General features: G+C 41.4%; 1 protein-coding gene across 5 annotated transcripts in view; it reads left to right on the top strand.

Annotated features, from left to right (window-relative positions):
- Nucleotides 1-15,536, top strand: part of PALLD (palladin, cytoskeletal associated protein) — a 346,573-nt gene that overhangs the window by 230,617 nt on the left and 100,420 nt on the right. Inside the window, exon 1 of one of the 5 annotated variants that reach the window (XM_074951120.1) lies at nt 12,473-12,629. The exons of the other annotated variants lie outside the window; for them this stretch is intronic. The gene's annotated coding sequence lies outside the window, so the exon portion shown is untranslated. Of the gene's footprint in view, nt 1-12,472; nt 12,630-15,536 lie in introns of those variants that run through there. 5 annotated transcript variants of the gene reach the window in all.

The following is a 15,536-nucleotide window of genomic DNA, read 5'->3' on the forward strand; positions in this document are numbered from 1 at the left end:
CCCTCCTGCTCCAGATATTCTCCTTCTCCAGGAGACTCTCATGGTGGAATAACTCACAATCATAGAAGATTAGGGTTGGAAGAGATCTCAGGAGGTCATCTAGTCCAACCCCCTGCTCAAAGCAGAACCAACCCCAACTAAATCATCCCAGCCAGGATTTTGTCAACCTGGGCCTTAAAAACCATTAAGGATGGAGATTCCACCACCTCCCTAGGTAACCCATTCCAGTGCTTCACTACCCTCCTCGTGAAATAGTGTTTCCTAATATCCAACCTAGACCTCCCCCACTGAGACCATTACTCCTTGTTCTGTCATCTGCCACCACTGAGAACAGCCGAGCTCCATCCTCTTTGGAACTCCCCTTCAGGTAGTTGAAGGTTGCTATCAAATCCCCCCTGACTCTTCTCTTCTTCTCTTCTTCTAAAGCAGCCCAGTTCCCTCAGCCTCTCCTCGTAAGTCATGTGCCCCAGCCCCCTGATCATTTTTGTTGCCCTCCGCTGGACTCTCTCCAATTTGTCCACATCCTTTCTGTCATAGAGGGGCCCAAAACTGGATGCAATACTCCAGATGTGGCCTCACCAGTGCCAAATAGAGGGGGATAATCACTTCCCTCGATCTACTGGCAATGCTCCTACTAATGCAGCCCAATATGCTGTTAGCCTTCTTGGCAACAAGGGCACACTGTTGACTCCTATCTAGCTTCTCATCCACAGGTAATCACCAGGTCACAAGCCCCCCTGTAAGGCTGAGCTAAGATCCTTTGTACAACTTTTTGCAAAGGAACCTTAATGAGAACTAAGGATGTGCCCACACAGACTTCTTAATATTGTTTTGCCCCTTTATTCTTTATTATGTCTTTGAAAATATGGCCTTTAGTTTTTTCACTTTGTTGAAAAGCATTGTTATCTACCAAATAGTATCTACAAAGTACTATCATTCAGAGCCCTGTTTAATAAGATCTTTACCACTTGTGAAACATTACATAATAGAAGGTATTTCCTTGTGAGGAGTCACAGTTCTTCAAGAATTTCCCCAGACGATTAGAGATACCTTCCAAGATTATGTTAATTTGGTTGGTTTGTTTCAACTTTCATTGCAGAATCACATACATTCAATATATATCTTCTTAAAATACGATTTTGAAAGATTCCCTCTGCCTGTGTTTGAAGAATGATTGTTCAAAAAGGCCCATAATCCTACACTCAGAGAAAATTAAACATAAAAGATCAGAATGGAATTTATGGAGCCAGCGAGACTCCTACGTCTACGCTCTCTATTTTACTGTTGCCCTGTCTTATATTTTCATGTTATGTTCGCATGTTAATTCTTACAGTGTTTTCATATTAGTCTTCTGAATATATGGCTTGCTGGTAGCAGTATGTAAATAATAAGCAACAATAATACATGGGAAATGCTCTGAAAGATCATCTGCTCCAGCCCCGGACAGTGAAGGATTATTCCTTACAGTATACTTTCTAGGGTTTTGTCTAGTCTATGTGTCACTGGTCTAGTAGAACAGCTTGGCCACTGCATTTTCTTTCTGAGATAGCTAACATTATTAGGAGATGAGGTTTTTGCTCAGACAAGAAGTGAAATCCTAAAATGATTCACTGTCAACTTAAATGCCTGATTCATTTCATTTCCAGAGTATAGTGAAAAAATTCAGAAAAATGTTTACTTTGAGGAGTTGTTTTAAACATACAGAGCATAATTTCTCTTTGTCATCTTGTCTGTAATTCTCACCCAGTGCTACAGAATATTAAACATTCTTACTGTTTAGACTAACCTCTAAGTACTGTGTGTTTGCACATTTAAAAAGTACAAGGCTAAGCAGCAAATAACTGAAGAATAAAAAGTGATTTCAAATTGAGTTGCAACGCTGGGTTTTTTGTTTTGTTTTGGTTTTTTGTTTTTAAATGGACATGTTCTGTAGCAATCTCTAGTTTCTGAGCAGATAAAAAGAAAAGGAGTATTTGTGGCACCTTAGAGACTAACCAATTTATTTGAGCATAAGCTTTCGTGAGCTACAGCTCACTTCATCGGATGCTCACGAAAGCTTATGCTCAAATAAATTGGTTAGTCTCTAAGGTGCCACAAGTACTCCTTTTGTTTTTGCGAATACAGACTAACACGGCTGTTACTCTGAAACCTGAGCAGATAAAATAATTCTGTGAAATCCCTGTTTTATGCTGACTTCAGTGTCTGCAACAAAGCAGTTTCCAAACAGCTGAAAACTCCCTCTTGCCTTGATGATTTCTAAAAGGAAAGGTACTCCTTAAATGGGCATAACCAATGTGTGATTGGTTAGGGAACTACAAAGGAGGCTGAGTCAGGGTGACCTGCTGAAGTCAGACTATGTCTATAGAACTGGGGGAGGGCATTGGGATAGAGGGAGGCGTGCAGTTTTACCAGAATGTTTGAACAAGACAAAGAACAGCTCCAGCAACCAAATAAGGAAGTCCGAGTTGGAGTATTTCAGAATACAAGCGTTTCAGGGATTTTAGGAAAGCTGGGGGAAGGAATGAGTACTTGTGCAGCAATCCACTTTCTTTTTTTTAATGGCAGGGATGGTAAATATGGAGAATCATGGGCACTCAGGAATGTTTTTATTCTTCTTTAATCCTCTGTCAGCAAAGCTCAAGATGGATTTGTCCCTGTTCCTCATTTTTCTGAAAACTTTTTGTGGATCTGTGTTTTAAAAAGAGTGATCATAGACACCATTGTCTAACTGCCTGAAGACAAATTATTTCTTCCTTTGCTGTCAGAAAAGCCATAATTAAATTGCAAACATTATGCACATTTGTGGCACACCCTTCCAGAAAGTCCACATGAAAAGAAAAAGTCAAGCTGAATTAATGCAGAAAGGATACAGATACTATTGAGAAACTGAATCTGCTTTTGGGAGGGGAGGGGAAGTATTGCGGGGGGGGGGAGGAGAGGAGAGAATAGGACTGTAAGCCTCAATACCTTCAACTAATCATATCCAAGCCCCTGAAAAATCCTGGTAGAAAACTTTTTTTTATTATAATCAAATTGATGGGAGAATGTTCCTTGATATCAGAAACTGGCTTCAGCTACAGAATTTGGACTCAGATCTACATTTCACACACATCCCAGCCCAGTTCCCAAGGGTATTTGGATCCAAGGTTTTGATTTGGGCGTACTCTGATATCTGTGAGAAAACTAAAAAAAAGTAAACTGATTTGATAAGTAGGCACTACCAGTGACAAAGATACAGAACACCCTCCCCAACTTCTCTAGGCCTGCTAAGGCAACATAAAGCTTTGTTCGAATGGAGGAGGAGCTGCAATACAGAGTGAGACCGGGAGGAAGCTGGAACACAGAAAACCTAAATGGTTGTGGACACAAACGTCCGCAATAACATTTAAATTAACACCTCAACCTTGCAGTTGTGTTCTAGTTCCAAAATGTTTGCAAGAGGATGTTAAAATCTCATCCTCCTTTATGATAAACAGTTAAAGGCACTCTGGGCTTGTCATCCTGAGGAAAGGTAAGAACTTATTCCTTTATCTTTTAAATTTAAATATTGAGAATAGATCAGCTCATGGACTGTTACTGGGAAGCATTTTCAAGTCTGAGGGAGCAAAGGGGGATGAAGCCTGACTCAGAAGGCAAGCTTCTGTGTAGTTCCTGACAGGCCTTACTATTCCAGCAGCTGTAATTTACCAAAATGTGACTAACATGCAGAGCATTACAATACCAATGATGCTAAGGGGGTGAGGGGAATATGGGCAGAGACTAGAGCCAGGAACTGGGAATCAGGATTTAGGGGCTACACTTCTGGCTGTCATCATCTTACGCAAGTCATGGAACAGTTTACCCATATAAAAATTAGGTATACTTGTCTGGCTTAGAGTGGTGTTGGAAAGCTGCATCAGTGTTTGCCAATATGCGTTGAGTTCCACTGCTGAAGATCACTACTCAAAATTTACTATTACAAATCAACATGAAAGAAGCGACAGTATAAAGCAGTGGCTCTCAATCTTTCCTATTGTACCCCATCAGGAGTCTGATTTGTCTTGTGTACCCAAGTTTCACCTCACTTAAAAACTACTTGCTCACAAAATCAGACCTAAAAATACAAAAGTGTCACAGCCACACTATTACTGAAAAATTGCTTACTTTCTCATTTTTACCATATAATTATAAAATAAATCAATTGCAATATAAATATTGTACTTACATTTCAGTCTACAGTATATAGAGCAGTATAAACAAGTCATCTTTATGAAATTCTAGTTTTTTACTGACTTTCTAGTGCTTTTTATGTAGCCTGTGTAAAACTATGTAGATATCTTAATGAGCTGATGTACTCCCTGGAAGACCTCTGCGTATCCCTGGTTGAGAACCACTGGTATAAAGGACACTCTTGAAACCAATCAGAGTAAGCCATAACAAGACATCTGCAATTCCATGTTACTCTTTTCTCAAGTCCCCTTCTCTTGACCCTTAAAGCCCTATAGGACCCTCCACACGCTACATCAGGTGACCTTAAGTTCTATTAAGAATACATTTGAATTAAAATATATCCTCTGGATAGGTGAATTACAGCAAAAGACAAATACAATTGTGGCAAGATGCTGCTTATGAAGAAGTAGGATAGGAGATAAGTGCAAGGAGACTTTTTTTTCTTTGACTAATAAGGGAATGCAGAGTGCTAAACAAATTAAGGGCAAGCACCAATGTCGTGGCATGCTTACTGGAGCAGAAGAATATAATACAATTGCTTTTATAACTATAATTTTACACAATCCAAAAAATAAATAAATATAGATGGATTGGTAACCATGATGGAGTGAGGGGGAATGGCAGGAAAGGTTAAATAAATGCAAAGTAACAGGAAATGGAATAAGAAGACAAAAGGGAGAAGGACACTGAGACGGCATAGAAGCAGAGTTGGAGGAGAAAAGAGCAATGTAGAGCAGGGATCGGCAACCTTTGGGACGTGGCCCACCAGGGTAAGCCCCCTGTGGGCTGGGCTCGTTTGTTTACCTGCCGCGTCCACAGGTTCGGCCGATTGCGGCTCCCACTGACTGCAGTTTGCCACTCCAGGCCAATGGGGGGTTGCAGGAAGCGGCATGGGCCAAGGGATATGCTGGCCACGGCTTCCCACAGCCCCCATTGGCCTGGAGCGGCAGCCCCCGTTGGCCTGGAGCGGCGAAACGGAGCCAGTGGGAGCCACGATCGGCCGAATCTGTGGACGCAGCAAGTAAACAGCCTGGCCTGCAGGGGGCTTACCCTGGCGGGTCACATGCAAAGGTTGCCGATCCCTGATGTAGAGGAACACATATATAATAATTTGCTATGGTTGTTAGTGAGGTTTAAAATTCAGATCTTTAGCACCAAAATATAGGCCTGTACCCCCTGAGTTAATGGAGAAATTCCTTTTCCTGGTAACTGTAGCAGATTCTTCCCTGTTTTAACTAGCCATTGATGGAGGACATGCTATTCTTAACCCACATTTTACCCATGGAGTACAGGCAGACTGAGACTAGCAGCTGAGGACAAGGAAGTGACTGGGGGAAGCCAGAAGCCAGCAGACTGAGGAATATCCAGCGTTCAAACTGTTCAGTGCAGTTTGTCTACTGACAATGCTGGCATACGTGGGCTCTAACGGGGTGGGTGGGGAAAGAGGGAGAGTAGCTGTTAGTTGGGAAGCCTGACTGAGCCTCACCCCTGTTGCTCCACCACTGCTGTTTCCAGTTCTTGCCAGGAGTCATCTCTTCCACTGGCCCTTGTGTCATTCTGAGAGATCCACTAGTTAGGTGAGCAGGTTTGGTGGGAAGGTGCTAACATCTCCCATTCTCCTCCCACTTGAAACAATTTGCAAGAAATCTTCATGAGGAAAAAACGTCAGAGATTTTCTTCCTTTCATTTCCTCTCCTGTTAGCTGCTCCTTCCACTCTCTTCCCCCCACAAATAGGGGTATAGTTGAATCCAAAGGTTCTAAAAACCTGTGAGTATGCCTCAGGCACCAGTGTTTTAGCTGCCTTCTCTTCCATAGTCTCTTTATAATCAAAATGGCAATGTAATAGCAAGTCTAATTATATCATTTTAATAGCTCAATGACCAAAAGGCTTTCCTGTAGTCAAAAAAGTGAATCAATTAACTTTACTGTGTAGAAAGCTTAAATGTCCAGTCATTTGAGCCATGCTTCATATGCTGTAAATACTTCCTTTAGTGTGGTAGTTTAATCCAAGGCAATTTACTTTAAGGGTGGCTACCTGTCTATTTTTCTAAAGCTGTGCCTGTTACCTAAGGAAAAGCAATTTTTCTGTGTGTGTGTGTGTGTGTGTGTGTGAGTGAGAGAGAGAGAGAGAGAATTTAAACTAGTTTAAGGAGCCTGGAAAAAAAATCTCTTGCTGCTCTCGCTCTGTTTTGATAGCTTTTTATTTGATCACACTAGTAGAGCAGGGGCTGGAAATCATACTTGGCTTTCAAATGCTGGAGATAGTTGGCTTTCCGTCATTGTAAAGTACATAACCTTAATATGCTATCTTGGGATCTTTGATGATGGTAAGGTGTGATAGAAATGAGAGATCTTATGTGCTTAAATTATTTGTCTTTCAGGGTGCTGATGATTTATTCTCTAGAATCTTTTTTTTTTAAAGAACTGGTTAATTCTGTTGTTGTGGACTTCTCCAATATGAAATAATTTAGAATAAAACATATTCTATAGTCCACTCTCATCATCTCTCAAAAGCAGGAGAAGCTGAGTAGAGCAGGATGCCTGTACTGTAAGATCCAATGGGCTCTCCCGAGATCATGCTATGAATTCCAGGAGGAAGATGTACATGCCAGCTGCCCCTGTTTAGGAGGCATAAAACATCACTTTTCCACTCTGGCCTTCCAAAAAGAGCTCTAATTCCAATGCATTTCAATATTTAATGTGTTGTGTTCCTCTCCGCAGTTGTCACTATTCAGAGCTCTCAAACCTGTCAGGTGCAGTATGGGAGGGGGAATCAATTTTATCAATTGCAATTAGTTTGGAAAAGGTTAAAGTTCTGCAATTGTTGGCATTGCAGGCCTCATTCTGAACATCTTACAGTAATGGTGTAAATAAGGTTTATTTCCTTTAGGAGATAACTGAATTGAGCACTTGATATCATTATGACTCTAGCCAATTGTTGCGTGAATCAGCTTGAACACTAGCAAATTGTTCAATGGTGGCTTCATTACTGGCAACCCCAACTGAGCTTAATCCTATTGGAACTATGGCATGATGCACAGTTTCCATTGGGCTGGACCAATTTAAAACAGATTTTATCATCCCGAACTGACGTTCAGTTTTGAATTGAAGATTCGTAAATTTTTAAGGCCAGAAGGTACCATTATGATCATCTGCATGTACCTCTCTCGTGTGGCAACCTCCTTCACCCATATAAGACAAATCATGGAACCTCACCCAGTAATTTCTGCAGCAAGTTCATAGCATTTTGTTTGAGCTATAGCCTATGTTTAGACAGACATCCAGCATTGATGAAAAGACTTAAAAAAAATTCAGTCTTGATCAGCTTAATCAGAAACTGCACATTGTAATAAAGCATGTAATAATGCCTTCTATTTAGTATAGCAACTGTCATTGCCAAGGATCTCAAAATGTTGTATTTCACAATGCAGGAAAGCCAGCTATCTCCAGTATTTGAAGAAATTTCAAGTTCCTGCTGGAGTAATACTTAAATACACATTTATTTGGAGCTTCTAGGTGCTACTGTAATACAATCAGGGTCAAAACCCCATTGTGCAGGGCATTGTACAGACACATTAAAATACAGTCTCTGCCCTAAAGATGAAATATATATATTTAAAGAACTATATTTAGACCCTGAAATCAATTCTATAGTAGTTTCAGTGCTTTAAGAGCATTTTCTAATTTTTCAGACTCAATAATTCCGTTGTACTGTTTTCCAGTCATTTGTTTTCAGTCAGATTGCTATAGATCTTACTGTTCTATATCAGATCTTTCCTCCAGCGTTTGCAAGTTCATGATCTCTTCTTACATGCTGCAGACCTTTGGTGGTTATACTCCAGTTTACACAGTATTAATTTAATTTTGACTAGTTGCTAGTTTTTATCATTCTCCCCTCCCCCAAAGAAAAAATACAAAGGTGTGTGCCTTTTAACTTCCTTTCCCAGCCCTTACAAAAAATGTAAAAATCAGCAAGCTGAGTAAATGGCTTCATAGCTAATGGATATTTAATTTTACATGACTTTTCTGGAGATAGTAGTAGACACTAAAAGTGGAACCCAACTCTCCCTTCCACAGTACACTTTGATGAACTGCTCCTAATTTCCTTGGAATATCCACCCTAAAATTGGCTTTTTAAAATAGTTGTTTTTCAAAGGAGATTATATTTTAAAGTACCATTTAAAATTGATCGATACTGTCAATTACATAATTATTGTAAGTAGTTCAATCTAGTCTTCAGGTGTCAATTTAGAGTTCTGCATTGACACATCAGTTAATTTTTGTTAATCTGAGGTCAGTTTATCCCAAAATTGTGTCAAATCAAGTCTTCATTTGCTAAAGAGTTTCACAAGGGTATTCAAAGTACTAACCCATACCAACTAAAAAGAATGGCTTTTTAACTTTCATCAGCTTCCAAGAATTCTCTGTTGTATTAATGGCTCCTATCATCAACATCCCAACAATGGATACAAATTACGTACTGATTCCTTCCTGCTCTTTTGTATGTCTTTCCAAGATTTGTCTTATCATAGTTGCCAGCATATTGATCAGTTTCTGTTCATTGGCTTAATGTGAGTAGGAGTTACCTGATTCACTTTCATATCTCTCAAGTCCCAAAATGACTTATGTTCCTCACAAATTGGGTATCTCCTCACATTTATTACTGAAAATGATTTACATTATTTTTATTTCTGATGTAACTGGGGCTATAGGAGTCATTTACACTAAGAGAAGGAATCCAACAGCATTTCAAGTTTCCTACATAAATAATTCTGTATCCTCCTTTTTGGGGTCTTTGCCACATAGTGTGTGTCACATAGGGAGGCAGGAATAGAGGAGTGGGAATCAGGAGACCTGGGATCTGTTCCTGGCTCTGTCATTGATGAATTTAAGCAAGCCTCTTCACCTTCCTGTACCTCAATTTTCCCATGTGCAAAATGGGGATAATGATATTGACCTTGTTTGTATAGCACTTTGTGATCCAATGATGAAGAGCAAGATACTATTATTATTTGGGCCTTGCTATGGTGAGCTTCATGTGCACCTCCTATTCACAGTTATGTTCGTTGAAACACAGTTGGGAGAGTACCTCATGATAACTTGATGTGTGAAAGTGTCCTTTGTTTTGCCTTTGCCTTCCAAACTCATAAAATGGTATTCCTCCTTTTTTCCCCAAAGCTCTCTTCCAAAATTCTTAGTGCAACACAGTTGGTCTCACTGAGCTCACTGGCATGGTTTCTACCAATTTCCTCTTCTCTGCTGTTAATTTGTTTAATTATTAGTAAATAAGAATCCGACGGTATAATTAAGGGAAAAGCAGTTCAGTGGTACTATCCAGAAGTAGGGATTTAGTGTCATGCAGATTGCCTATCTACAGCCATTACTGGCTGACAGTTACACTACTTGTTTTAATGTGAGTGGGGAAAATGCCTATGTTCAGTAAGTATAACAAACCTAAAGCCAAACATAGTTCTGTTCCAGGCTTGGGAGTTGATGAGAACAGGGTGCAGGAGGAGGTGCAAAGTGTGGGAGGGGGCTCAGGGCAGGGAGTTGGGGTGCAGGAGGGTTGGGGGTGTAGGTTCCGGCTGGGCGCCGCTTACCTTGAGCGGCTCCAGGGTAGCAGCAGCTCGCAATGGGGCTAAGGCTGGCTTCCTGCCTGTCCTGGACCTGCGCTGCTGCTGGAAGTGGCCAGCATGTCCGGCAGTGGCTCCTAAGGGTGGGGTGGGGCAAGCGGCTCTGCTGAGTGCTGCCCTTGCCTGCAGGTACCACCCCTGAAGCTCCCATTGGCCGTGGTTCCCCATTCCCAGCCCAAGGAAGCTGCGGAGGGCGGTGCCTGCAGGCGAGGGCAGCGGACGGAGCCCTCTGCGCCCCCCCCGCCTCCAGGGGCCGCAAGGACGTGGTGCCGGCCACTTCCAGGAGTGGCGCGGGGCCAGGGCAGGCAGGGAGCCTGCCTCAGCCCCACTGCGCCATGGGGCTGGCAGTCCCACAGGCCAGATTGAAAGTCCTGATGGGCCGGATCCAACCTGCGGGCTGCAGTTTGCCCTCCCGTGCCTTAGCCCCTGCCTTAAGTGACCACAACAAGGTTGGGGGGGTCGAGCCCCTCCAGGAATCCTGGGCCCAGCTTTGTTTGGGTTACGAGGACTCTACCACACAAGAGAGTGGAAGGGGAGCCCTTGAGGTCAGGCAGGCCTCTGGGTAAAGGAAGTGGGAGCGAGGACTCAGATCCTTTCGTTAGCCCACTTCACCGGGGTAGTGTATAAGCCAGGAAAGTTCCCCACAATATTGAGACCATTCCCCCGCTTACATAAACATGCCATACGCTGCTTGATGCAGGCCCAAGTCCAACCATCCAGATCCCCAACATCCTAGCACTCTTCCAAAATGTGGAAACTCTAGCCCTTTGTGCGGTGAAAGAAAACTTGACTGTCCAGAGGTCAAGGATAATTGGCCTGGTTGTTGTGGGATACTTTTGGTGGAGTCTCAGAGCATGCATCCAGTGCATCTGCGTCTACCCTGCAAAGGCAATAGAGCTTGAATCCTGGGTCTGGCTTAACTCAGGCTCCACCTCCATGGGTCCTGGGACCAAGTTTTGGTTAAGAACAATTTGTGTGTATGCGGAAAGGGGGTTAGGCTTGAGCCTGGGTTTAAAACCTAAACATAAGTTGCAGTGTAGCTATACCCTGGATATGTACTCCAGCAGCTAACCTGCGCTGCCACCCACGCTTTGTGGCTTCCCTGCTGTTGTTACTGGAGTCTGGAGCTAGTTAGAGCAAAGCTAGTTTGGGTATGTGTACACACACTGGAGTCACACCTCCCATTGCATTGTATACATACCCTGAGTCCTCATTCGTCTTGAGTTTGTCTGCTGCTGTCAGGGCCGGCTCCAGGGACAAGCTTTCCAAGCAGGTGCTTGGGGCGGCATTCAGAATGGGGCGGCAGTCCGTGTCCCGCAGTGGCAATTCGGCGGCAGCTCCGCTGCTCTTCCGAGCGCAGTGGCAATTTGGCCGCAGCTCGCAGCAATTTGGCGGCGACTGCTTGGGGCGGCAAAATTGGTAGAGCCACCCCAGGCTGCTGTGTTGCTGATAATTTAACTTTGCTCTGAATTTACTTGCAAAGTAGAAGCAACCTTCCACATCAGCACGTGGAAAGCTTTTGATTGACTCAAATTAAATACAGTAATAGAAAGGTGAGAGGCAGATGGATCTGGTGGGTGCTCCCCATTCTCCACACTCTTTTTCCTCTCTCCACCAAAATGAGCATCGGCATCCCACTGGTGTTTTCAGTGGAATATGTAATAGTGATAACATTTTAAGAACACTTGTTTGTCATCCTGGGAATATTTAACATTTTGAAAGTATAATTAAATAACAAAATAACTTGCTGGCAACACACAGCGTCAGTAGACGTTCCTTGAACTCTGCCTCCATCTTCCAGTAGGTCAACAAGGCACACAATAGAATGTTTATAAAACATGTGGCGGAGGCACCTAATAGAACAGTATAAATGTTCTGAAGAGAGCCCCTAATTTAGTTCTAATCTGAAAAGTCAGGAACGCTGAAAGTTGGAATGCTGCTCAACTCCAAGGGATAAGTATAAACATAATTTAAAGCAAAAAATAAACAAATAAAAAAGAATCAACTGAAGCATAACTTGCCCCATTCTAGATTTTCATTAAAATATGTGGATGTGCTACTATACTCTGCTGTTGTGCACTATGGGTGAAAGTGATGTGGCAGGCTAGGAAACGTAAATAAACTGTGTGTTTTGCAGGAAGGTTAACCCCAGCTCCAGTGGAAAAATTTCTAACTGCTGCTGTTTCAGGACTATGTTAATTCCAGTGAATCCAGACTGTTTCCTTTCCTCTCACATGCAGCTTTTCTTCATTTATTAGAGATGTTTGCAGAGTTTGTAATGGAAATGGACACAAAAGTATTGGAAAAAGAGGGTATTGCTGCACCATGGTAACGTGCAGCTAAAGTTTTTTTGGGCAAAAGTTTAAAAAAAAAATCCAAACCCTTGGCGCTTTAAGGAGAGAGTAATTTAAAACTTAGCAGACAGTACTGATTCAGAAGAATATCCTGAAAAGCAAAGGTGACAAACCATAAGAAAAACACCAACTTCACTGCAGTTTTCAGAAATGTGGTAATTCTTTTATTAAGCACACTGAGGAATTCTCAGTAACTCTGGAGGACTCTTATTATGAAGTTGCTAGAGCTAGAAAACTTTACCGAAGAATCACTGAGTCATGAAGTTGGTGTTCTCTTCTCTCTGACTAATCTGTATATAATATTGAGAACCTGCTGGACTCCACTTCAGTCCCAAAGTGCTGGCTTTACTGCTGCAACGTATCCCCCTGTCTCTTTATCTGAAAAAGTTGTATTCTGGCACTGTGATAATAGATAAAGTAGGCATTGAAAAGGTAAGGTGTGATGACGCTGTTTATGTATTCTGCATGCTTTTTTTGATCAGGTAAACCTGTGACTAAAACATAGTGATGGAGAATGAAAGGTCAGAGCAACTGAAGACTTCTTTTAATGTGATCTTGGTGTTTGCAGCTCTTGCAAGTAGTTTTTTTATTAATATTTACTGTCTCTTAAAGTGTTAGCCACTTTTTCTGTAACTGCAGCCAAGCTCAGAAATGCACTTTATTTGCAGTCTTTGGCATCAGATTCGTTTTTCCAAGTGCATTTGGGATGCTAGTGTGGCAGCTGCGGGGTGTGTGTGTGTGTGTGTGTCAGTCAACATCGGCTGAACTGATTGTTAGTACTGTATATGATAGAGCTGTAAAAATAGTGAGGGCCCTTGCAGTTTTCTTTTGTAGGAGGTTTCTCTCAACTTGATGAAAGAACTTGTGGATTAAAACAGAGTTAGCCACAGGCAGGAGACTCCAGATATTTTAGAAAGCATATCACTCAAAATGTTATCGTTTGTTATCAAAATCATAATCTTTGTATGCTGCTTGGAGTCTGTTTTGTATGCAAAATGCATGTGGGTCCCCATCATTTATATACTGTCTTTCTGTTAGTTTATTTCTGTAAATGTTGATAATTGAGTGCTGAAAGGAATATCACAGTGTTACCTAATAACTTTGTCATTTACACAGCAACTGCTTTTGGCGCTGCTTGAATTTTATTTTTAAATTTTTTTTAATAACATTTGTTTAAATGTTGATTGTGAAGACAAAAATATGTGAAAGTTTCCTGGCAGCAGGCAAGTAATTAGAAAGGATGCTGGGAAATGTAAGCCTTGCCTTCCTTATAATGATGTGTTTATAGGAACTTGGAAAGCAGAGATATGCATTGGCTATCAAAGAGAAACCAATGTCTGCTGTTGGAACATTTGGATCAATGTTAGGTTAAGGAATATGGTGCTGCGCATCTCACATCTTAAAAAAAGGAATGAACACATCTCATATTTGATTGGGCACTGAGGTCAAGGAGCCATTCTTCTCAGTATTTTGTGGGTTGTACTGAACTGCAGCCACTGGTCTGGAGAAGCAAATGTGTTTTCTGGCATGGATTTCATGGGATGTGCTATTTGAACTGTGGTGTGCAGTTTCAGCTGCCACCTGGAAAGTATTGTGTTTATGGTCTGTACACACCATACTTCACTGAAGGCCTTGTTTGGTTGGTCGATCTGTCTGTCTATCAAATATAATATAAATAATAGTGTTGCTCTAATTGAAGCCCCAATAACTGCCAGGAACCCAGACTTAGTCTATGATTCACTAAACAAATAGCAGACATGGAATGATTAAGATTTATAACTGATAACATGAAGAATGGGCAAACCATAGCAATTTCAGTGGTTTTGGTCAACTTGATCAATCCACACAATGTCCTGAACCTACTGTGAATCACTTCAGTCAGTATTCTGTTCTCACAAGTTTTTAGCCCAGTTTTTCAAAGTAAGATTTTGTCACTTCCTACATTTGGTTGGGCCAGGAATACTGTAAGAATTGCCTTGGACATGGTATTTCAACACTTGTCCTCTTGCCTGGAACCAAAAACTCAAGGGGTGGGCTGATAAAAGGGACCAGAGCAGGGTAGCTGGGGTATGTATTCCCCAGAAATGCTCATTTTAAGTTTGGTTGGAAGGTTAGGGTCTTGTTTTGTTCAACCATTTAATCTGTTCCTAAACATGATAGTGGACCAACAGTGTTTTAAAATAGACTTCACTAGAACTGGGTATTAGGCAGCCTTAGGGACCAATTTATAATAAAAAGTTTTGTTATGAAGATACACTGTACTCACTTTCCTAGTGACCAAAGTGAGTAAAGTGTACTCACTTTCCTAGTGACCACCAAAATATTGGTTGCATCAGTAATATGAGAACTAATCATCAATACAACTACATATTTCAGCACTAAATGTGAACTCATACAAGTCTCCCCAGTTGTTTTGTTCTTGTGCTAATTTGCAGAAGTGGCATTTCAAAAATCTTGTTATAAAAGAGTGCAAACAAGTGGAGCTGCTTTTTAAGCTCCATGATAAAGCATAGCCAAAAGTTTTGGTCCAGCATTGGCTTCTTCCCATCACAAATTCTTTACATGCAAGTCTGTGGTCCATTAGGGTGGTATGCAATTTTTGGCCTTTATTTCAGCTGAGCAAAATAGTCACTGCAAGGATGGTGATTGAATCAGCACTCCATAAGTGTACGTGGTTTATTTATGCACCAGTAGATACCCACTTCATTAAATATAAGATCTGATAGAATACTAGAAAAGTGATTTGTCAAATAATTTGAAGAAAAATAACCAAATGCTTCAAATAAGGAATTCACCAAATAGCATTCAACCAGCTATGCTTTTCAGTAGCTCTGAATATGACATCCCGTGCGTTCCTTGTGACTTTTATCCACACCAAAAGTTTTCAGACACCAAGGAATATAGTGTAGCATCAGTCTACATGGGGTTACTTGTGTCGATCTCAGTGTCCCTGAATTACTGGTAGATCATTAATTGGCATTATGTAGAAAGATATGGAGGCAAAGGCATGGCCCCTGAAATATTAAAATCTAAGATGAAAATGTACAAAATGGGAATGGGAGCAATGAAAAGCTATATAATTGAATGCTGAAGTACACATCTGATTAGTTCCATATTTTTTCAGTGGAATATCTTATGCTTTGGGGTTTAAACTTTTCCGTTTGTTGTTTATGCTTCAGAGGAGTAATCTGAGATTTATTGGCCTTTTGAAATCTGTTTTCAGAGGGTCTTGAAGGAGAGTGTGGAGGCATGGGAGACTGGGGAAGGACAGGAGTTCCAGGCTTATTGGTTTAGAAGAAGGCCCAGAAATGAATGAGGGAGAGACCTGAAGAAAAGATA

The sequence above is a fragment of the Natator depressus genome, chromosome 4 (assembly GCF_965152275.1).
Source record: "Natator depressus isolate rNatDep1 chromosome 4, rNatDep2.hap1, whole genome shotgun sequence".
NCBI lineage: Eukaryota > Metazoa > Chordata > Testudines > Cheloniidae > Natator > Natator depressus.